Here is a 9,158-nt window from a genome sequence, read left to right as displayed (position 1 = left end):
GCTGGAATGCTGGTGGAAAAACCAAGCAGCACTCGGAGATCTTGGTGAATTGGAGATTTATTTAACACTGGCGGCTCAGAGGAGACCATTCCTCCAAAGATTTGAGTGCTGAATGAAAGTGGGAAGGATAATTTATAGTTGTCAGCCTCTATATCTGTGGGGTTTTTTGCACATGCAGCAAACCTGGCAACAAGAACCCAGAAAAGGGATCTCCAAGCTAGAGACCAGGGCTTCTTTTAGTCCCATTGGCCATCTTATGGTGTAAAACTTTATTAATTTTCCTAACAAAACAATGTAGGGTGGCCAAGGCACTTGCCAGCTTTGCAGCTTTTTCTGCCATCAGGTAAAAGCAGTATGATTTGGCAATATGGTCTGAAGCCCAAGTCTGTGAGACTGGGTTCTGAGTCTTAGGGTTTTTGAATTTCTGTCACATTCACCTGCTTTGGAAACAGAGTGGGTACATGGGAACCCTTAAAAGCTCAGAAAGCAGGATGTTCAGGAAGTCCATGGCAGATGCACAGAGCACAGTAATAGTCACTGAACAAACCTAATACTTCAACGCCCCAAGTTTTTAAGATGGAAATATTTTCCCCTTGATTTCAGAAATTAGTTGTTCTGGGGGTAGAAAACAATCTTCTTGTATGCTCGCTGGGAGTTAATCAGCTCAATCTGTGTGACTTTTTTATTTTCTTTTGACTGTGGCCCTGAAGGCCACATCTCCATCAGCTTTTACCACAGAAATGAGGCCAACTGTCTCCTAATATCACCTGCCCCTATCCACAAGCAATCTTCCTGTGCTTAACACATTCAAGTACAAAAACCCTCTTGTTCCCAAGGTAGATCTGGCAGACACCCCAGGGGCACCTGTTCCTAAAGCTATTCCAAACTTATGGGAACTTGGCAGGACTCCACAATTAAAATCGGAGAAATCTGCTGCCAGACCCTGGCACCGAATGTCTTGCAGTGAACACATGGTGAGGATAAATGTAAGGGAATTGAAAAGGGTACACTGAGGGCTAAAGTTCTTAATCTCAGATGAGAACAGGATGAAGCCATAGATAATGTTAAGAGCACAATTCCCTGGGCAAGTTTGGTGTCCAAAGAGTAAGAAAGACCTGAAGAGAAGGGGAACATCCACTAGCTACACCAGGGAGTTGTGTAGGCAAAAGTCATGCACCCCAACTTCAATAAGGTCTGAAATATGCAAGCCATCACCAGATTTAAAGCACTGACTATCTGTGGAAAGACACAGTGTGACTCACAAGATAGGATCTTGCTTCTGACAAGTCTGCAGATTCTGGGTCTGGTATTTCAGTCTTTGAGTATTTTTGTGCCCTAACCTGCTTGGTGAATGGACTTGACGTGCATGAACCCTGAGTGTCTCAGGAGGTAGGTAGCTCAGGGTTTCCTGTAAGGGGTGGACAGAGAGCAGAACAATGGTCCCATGCTGACAGAATCCTGCCAAACACAGAGTTCTTACTGGCAGGAGGGCAACCTTTCCTTTTCGATATATGAAATTACCTGCTATGTGATGACACACAGAGTGAGTGCAGTCTCCCTGGAAATTACAGGGTGCTGTCTCAGCGACAGCCCTGTAGCTCCTGAATTTGACCCTAAACCCTTGCTCCAGAATGGAGATGGAATCATTCCCAACATGATATGCCCCTGTGCACATGCAAACCTCCTCTGCTGAACAGTTTCAAAGGCCCTGTGCTCCTTTTGCCAAGGTTCATCTTGCAGAAGACTTCCATGGACTCCTGTTGCCCAGCCTATTCCAGGGTACTGGTAACTAGTCAAAACTCCATGGGTAAAATCAGAGAATGCTCCCAGATTATGTCTGTTAATGTCTCCTAATGAAATCCTAATTAATGAAAGAGCAAGGGAATCTGAAGGGATGCACAGAGGACCAAATATCTTCATCTCAGAGGAAAATGGCATCAAGCTTCACATGAGGGCACTAGCACTTTTCCCTCGGCAAGGTTGGTGTCATCACCAACATCAGTGGGCCAGATCTAAGGGGAACATCCTTTAGCTACACTTAGGAGACCTGTGTGAAAAAGGGCTGTCACTGTTTTCCATTCATTTCCTTCAATGATAGAACAGTGGTGGTTTGGAGGCTCTTGTCTGGCTCCTGGCTCACACCCAAGTCTGTGGAAATGGGCTCTGGTCTTTTAGTTATTCAGTGTACTTTTTTCTATCCTTACCTCTTCAAGGTATGGACTTTTCATGGACAAGCCGTTAGTATCTCAGAATGAAGGAAGTTCAAGCATTCCAGGAGGTGGGTAGAGAGCAGGGAGTGACCATCTGGGCAAACACAGTCCTGCCAAGCACTGAGTTCTCAGTACCAGAAGAAGAACCATTCTTCAACAACATCAAAAACTGCTGTGTTGCAGTACACCACCAGACTGGGAGCTTGCCTAGAGTTTGTTGTCACTGTCTGAGGACAGACCAGTTGCTCCTGACTCTGATCCCTGATCTCAGTCTCTTCTTGCCCCTGAAGTGAGGTGGGCTCTTTCCAGCATCATCTGCATTGAAGTGCATTTGGGATTTATATTCTCTACTCTCTTTCACATCTAACCTTATTGCTCTGCAGCGTGATGCCTTTCTTTGGATTGCATTAAACACACAGGGACACATCACTCTTTTATGTCTTCGGCTATATAGACATTAATATAACATATTGGACTAAAGGGGGAAGCCTTCCAGAGGTTCAGCTTTGTGTAATTCTATGTGATCTCCAAAGGGGTAACTGATATCTGACACAAGTATAGAAATATCTAAATCCACATGAGAGGCAGTCTGTCATTTGTGGCTGCTGAATTTTGTCAAATTCTACTACCTATCACCTGGGAATTGTGAGTTTGAATATTTTGAAACACTTCTGTTTAGAAAATGTCATAAAGAAATATTGAAGCTTCATGATATCACATTCTGCTCTCATTTTTTCTTAATTTATTCTAAATGTTTGAGCAGCAGTTTATTCTGTGGTATTACTGATGGACTTTCAGCATAAAGACAAAATAAAAACAAGCGTACTTGGAATTGTGAGTCAATCACCAAAATTCATCAGGCTTTTGTTTTTCTTGTTCTGTTGTCTTTTTAGTGCTCTTTGAAATATGTTCCACAATGAAGCCTCCAGCTTTGCTTTTCTTTTTCAGGATTACTTTGGCTATTCAGGGTCTTTTGTAATTCCACACAAATTTTAGGATTGTTGGTTGTACCTGTGTGAAAGATGCTGGTGGTATGTTGATAGAGATTGCATTAACTGTGTAGATTGCTTTGAGTAGTATAGACATTGTAACAATGCTTGTACTTCCAAACCATGAACATGGAATGTTTTCTCATTTCTTTGTATCATCTTCCTTTTCCTTCATAAGTTTTCCGAGTGCATATCTTATACCTCTTTGGTCAGGTGGATTTCTAAGTATCTTACAAAGTATCTTTGGTGTAATTGTCAATGGGATCCATTAATTGATTTCTTTTTCTGGGTGGGTGGGGGATGGGATAGATGGGTGATGGGTATTGAGATGGGCACTTGTTATGATGAGCACTGGGTGTTGTCTGTCAGTGATGAATCCTTGAATTCTAATCTTGAAACCAGTATCGCACTGTATGTTAACTAATGAGTATTACATTAAAAACTTGACATAAAACTGGGGAAAAAATGAGCAGATGATTTGATCTTGCTATTTTTACAACCCCATTTTGATCCTGCTATCCTGACTCAGCCATTTTATCTTGGAGAATTTAGGTCCTGCACAGAAACAATTTTGTTTTGGTGCTGTGCTTAACAAACATTGAAATCAGACATATACTAACATAGGATGTCTTGAGATAAAGTGTTTCCAGGGAAAAATAATAAAACAATTCTTGGATCAATTTTAAAAAAGCATAGTTTAACATACAAGTTCTAGTTTATCTGAATTTATTTTATAACGAAGGAATGTTTTTCTGGACCAATTAATTGTTATGTAAACGATTGGCTGTTCTAGCCACACCAGAATGCATTAAGTATAGATTCTGATTTTTTTTTTTAATTTTAAAAAAGGAAATCCTATACTGACATGTTAGAGCAGGGAGATCAATGATATGTGATCTCCCATGGTGGGCAAGCCATCATCAGTTATAGACTAGCCACACCCAGGGTTCATTTATATGAAGAAACACATTTGTCTTCCGTTTGTGCCACTGTTACTTTGACATCTATTTCAGGTGCCCAAATATCACCCTTAACCAAAGCAAGAACTTTACCATTGGAGCACTGTGTGACTTTGGAAAGGATCTATGTCTTCCTGAAGGACAGATCTCTGTACTCCTGGCAGCAGAGGCAAGTGTGGAAGTAGATTCTATGATTCTGAGATATAGTGCTTCTGCCTGGTTGATATCTATGCCTTCTCTTCTGGGAACAGTAGGTGGTAGTGGGGTGGGGTGGTTGCTCAATAAGCACTTTTTGAGCAGAGCCTTTGCTGCATTACCATGCCTCTTAAGGCAGGGAGCCCACTCATGCACTGCTGGCTTAGTGATGTCCTGCATACCTGGTGGTGGACACAGACCTGATTTTTCCTCATTGGCTCCAAACAGTTGCCTGTTTTATGCAGGTTTTTAGCCCTGTCTAAAGCAAACAGGTACACTTGGTGTACAGGTGTGGCTGAACACTCCCCACCTGATACCCTATCCAGTGTTAATGGAGCCTGACATCACATCCTATGGAGAACTGACTTTTGTAGTTCTGTATACAAGCTCTCATTGTTCCGTGGGGTGACTGATCAGGAGACTAGCACTGGCACAGATAACAGGAGGTGGGAAAAGTCTAGAAGAAAAGACTGGGTTCTGCCTTTGTAGGCCATGGCTCTAATCCCTCCCATAATATTTGCTTTAGAAATTATAGAGTCTAATATTTTGGGAACAATCATGCCAACTTGCTCTCCATTGCTCTCATTTTACTATCCAGTCCTCACATGTGCACTGGCACACACATACTGATGACATGTTCTGGAAAAAGCAGACCCTAGGGAAGTGACAAGAGAGAAGAAAGAGGTGAGACAGCTCTGCCATGGGGCAGCATCCAGCAGCATCCATTTTCTCAACTGCACGCTCAAAGGCCCAAACATGGGCAAGGAATTCCTGAAGTTCATAGGTTTCTGCTGGACACAGGGCCATCCTTGGCCCAGCCTCCAGAGAGAAGTACTAGGGTACTGCAGTGCAACTCTTTGGGCATCTGGAAGTATGATGAGCTAACTCCCCATAGGTTATACAATAACTACAGAAGAAAAGGCTTCAGTGTTCTCCCTTAGAGTGTTGTGTTGCCAGTGGGTTTCTCCAGGGTTCCATATAATCATAATGGGTCAATTGGCCTTGGCTCTCCCTCAATGGATCAGTGTGTTCCAATTTACTAGAGAAATGCTTTATACTTGTTGGAAGCCTTTTAGAGCCAATAGAGAATTGAAGCCTTGAGTTGGTGAAGACTTGGGATAGGGAAGGGCATGTCAGAGCACTTTACACTGAGTCTACAGTTCAATCACAATAGCAGTCCTTGTTGGACACCCAGGGTTTTCATTTGGAAATACGGGGCTCATTTTCCTGGTGACATTGGGATGCCTCATGAGTAAAGAGTATACACTGGGGTGGACAGAGAAAGTGGAATGGAAGATGCCTGAGATCTCTTACATACCCCTGGAACCTGTAGATCCAGAGCTTTACCCTGGAACCTTAAAGGGTCACTTCCTTCATGTCAGCCACATAAAGATGCTGATTTTGTTTGCAGGTCTTCATGCCTGTGGCTCCAGTGCTAGTGCTGGACATAAAAAACAAGGCAGAATCCTGTGTCAGTGGTGCCCACTGAGTTTTTCTGGAGGAACTGGACCAGGGAAAGGTCATGCCATGGATGTTCTATTTTTCACCTGTCTCAGATACATCAGGAATCTCCCATTACTAGTAGTTATCTCCACAGAGTAAGCTGGTCAAAATCTAGATGGAGTTATCCACAGTCCTTCTATTATTTATTCAGTAACTGCTCAGAGCACTCAGTTCATGCAAGGGGATGTGGTAGGTCTAAATTCAAAGGTTCTACAGAGTGGACCCTGCCTGCCAAGTCTTCACAGGCTGGAGGGGAGATGAACAAATGTATGAAAGACAACACATGTGAAAAAAAGGGCAAGAACTGTGTGAAAAGAACAAGTGTGCTGTTAGGACAGGCTGGGGAGTCACTGGAGGATATGACAGGCCTCACTGAGGTGACATTTGCTTAGGCCAGAATGACAAGAGGGAACCACACTGAACATGTCTGCAGTGTGTCAGGAAGAAGATATTGCTGGTGTAGAGAATAAGAGACAGAATTGAGTTTTCCCATTAGAAAGATTAGAAAGGTAGAAAGTGTGGTGGTGGGATCCTGGGAGGGTAGAGGAAGGAAGGAGCCAAAGGATAGACCAGAGATGGGACCTGTAGACTGTTAGTTATGCATTCCTCTCTGACAGCTTTATCAAAATACCTTGAATCTTAAAACTACAAATATTTCATACCTCCCAATTTTTGTGGGAGAGGAATCCAGGCACAGCATAGCTGCATGACACTCCCTCAAAGTTTCTATGAAGCCAGAGCTGTGGTCCCAATGGAGACTCAACAGGGTGATAATTTAAGCCAAGGTCACTCACAAGAGCAATGTCAGAATTCAGTTTGAACTGAAAGTTTCAATCTTTTGACCTGGAAACTTGTTTCTTTCTCTCCTATATAGGGGTATCATACGGTAGTCCCAATCTTAAGTGCTTAATCCCCCATTTCCAGGGGTAGAGGAGAGACAGATAAAGCAGTCAAGGACAGAGAGCAGAGGGCTAGGCCGAGAAAGAGAGAGAGAGAAAGAGAGGGGAACGATAGAGAGAGGGAGAAAGAGGAGTAAAGAGACAGAGGAAGAGATGGAGCAAACACAGGACTAAGAAGAACGTGGCAGAATTTGTGTCATGAAATCTTGAAACTGACCTCGATCTCTCCAACTATGTTCTGTTGGTTAGAAGGTAGTCACTAACAGCTGAGTGGTTTCACAAGGAGTGAAGTTTACTGGCTGGACATGGATCGTTGTCTTTGTCCCCTGGGGATGTCCAGGAGAGTGTATTCAGCAGGCTCACCCTGAATGAAGAACAGTGGATACATTTTGGAAATGGCTGTAAAGGATGAACGTCTGGCCTCACTCATCATTAGAAAAGTGAACATAGAGCTCTCAGAGGGAAGATGGTGGCATAGGAGGACGCTGGGCTCACCGCGCGTCCTGCTGATCACTTAGATTCCACCTACACCTGCCTAAATAACCGAGAAAACCGCCAGAGGATTAGCAGAACGGAATCTCCGGAGCCAAGCGCAGACGAGAGGCCCACGGAAGAGGGTAGGAAGGGCGGCGAGGTGGTGCGCACTCCACGGACTGGCGGGAGGGAGCCAGGGCAGAGGGGCGGCTCGCCGGCCAAGCAGAGCCCCCTAGTCTGGCTGGCAAAAGCGGAGGGGCCGGACGGACTGTGTTCCCACAGCAAGCGCGACTTAGCGTCTGGGAGGACATAAGTTAATAGCTCTGCTCAGAAAGCGGGAAGTCTGGAGGACAAAGGGAGGGAGAGTTGCTGAGCCCCCGGACGACAGAGCTTAGCTTGGCGGGGAACAAAGGCGCTCACCAGTGCCATCTCCCCCGCCCATCCCCCAGCCAAAATCCCAAAGGGAACCAGTTCTTGCCAGGGAACTCGCTCGCTCCGCGCAAACACCCAACTCTGTGCTTCTGTGGAGCCAAACCTCCGGCAGCAGATCTGACTCCCTCCCGCTGCCACAGGGCCCCTTCTGAAGTGGATCACCTAAGGAGAAGCCAGCTAAGCCTGCCCCTCCTGTCCCCGTGCACCTTGCCGACCCACCCCAGCTAATACGCCAGATCCCCAGCACAAGCCTGGCAGGGTGCAAGTAGCCCAGATGGGCCATGCCACCCCACAGTGAATCCCGCCCAGAGGAGAGAGGAAGAGAAGGCACACACCAGTCTGACTGTGGCCCCAGCGGTGGGCTGGGGGCAGACATCAGGTCGGACTGCGGCCACGCCCACCAACTCCAGTTATACACCACAGCACAGGGGAAGTGCCCTGCAGGTCCTCACCACTCCAGGGACTATCCAAAATGACCAAACGGAAGAATTCCCCTCAGAAGAATCTCCAGGAAATAACAACAGCTAATGAACTGATCAAAAAGGATTTAAATAATATAACAGAAAGTGAATTTAGAATAATAGTCATAAAAATTAATCACTGGTCTTGAAAACAGTATAGAGGACAGCAGAGAATCTCTTGCTACAGAGATCAAGGGACTAAGGAACAGTCACGAGGAGCTGAAAAGCACTTTAAACGAAATGCAAAACAAAATGGAAATGACGACGGCTCGGATTGAAGAGGCAGAGGAGAGAATAGGTGAACTAGAAGATAAAGTTATGGAAAAAGAGGAAGCTGAGAGAAAGATAAAAAAATCCAGGAGTATGAGGGGAAAATTAGAGAACTAAGTGACACATTAAAAGAAATAATATACGCATAATTGGTATCCCACAGGAGGAAGAGAGAGAGAAAGGTGCTGAAGGGGTACTTGAAGAAATTATAGCTGAGAACTTCCTTCACCTGGGGAAGGAAAAAGGCATTGAAATCCAAGAGGCACAGAGATCTCCCTTCAGACGTAACTTGAATCGATCTTCTGCACGACATATCATAGTGAAACTGGCAAAATACAAGGATAAAGAGAAAATTCTGAAAGCAGCAAGGGATAAACATGCCCTCACATATAAAGGGAGACCTATAAGACTCGTGACTGATATCTCTTTTGAAACTTGGCAGGCCAGAAAGGATTGGCACGATATCTTCAGTGTGCTAAACAGAAAAAATATGCAGCCGAGAATCCTTTATCCAGCAAGTCTGTCATTTAGAATAGAAGGAGAGATAAAGGTCTTCCCAAACAAACAAAAACTGAAGGAATTTGTCACCACTAAACCAGCCCTACAAGAGATCCTAAGGGGGATCCTGTGAGACAAAGTACCAGAGACATCACTACAAGCATAAAACATACAGACATCACAATGAGTCTAAACCCGTATCTTTCTATAATAACACTGAAAGTAAATGGATTAAATGCGCCAACCAAAAGACATAGGGTATCAGAAT

This window comes from Panthera uncia, chromosome X (genome assembly GCF_023721935.1).
Source record: "Panthera uncia isolate 11264 chromosome X, Puncia_PCG_1.0, whole genome shotgun sequence".
NCBI lineage: Eukaryota > Metazoa > Chordata > Mammalia > Carnivora > Felidae > Panthera > Panthera uncia.
This window is presented reverse-complemented; position numbering follows the sequence as displayed.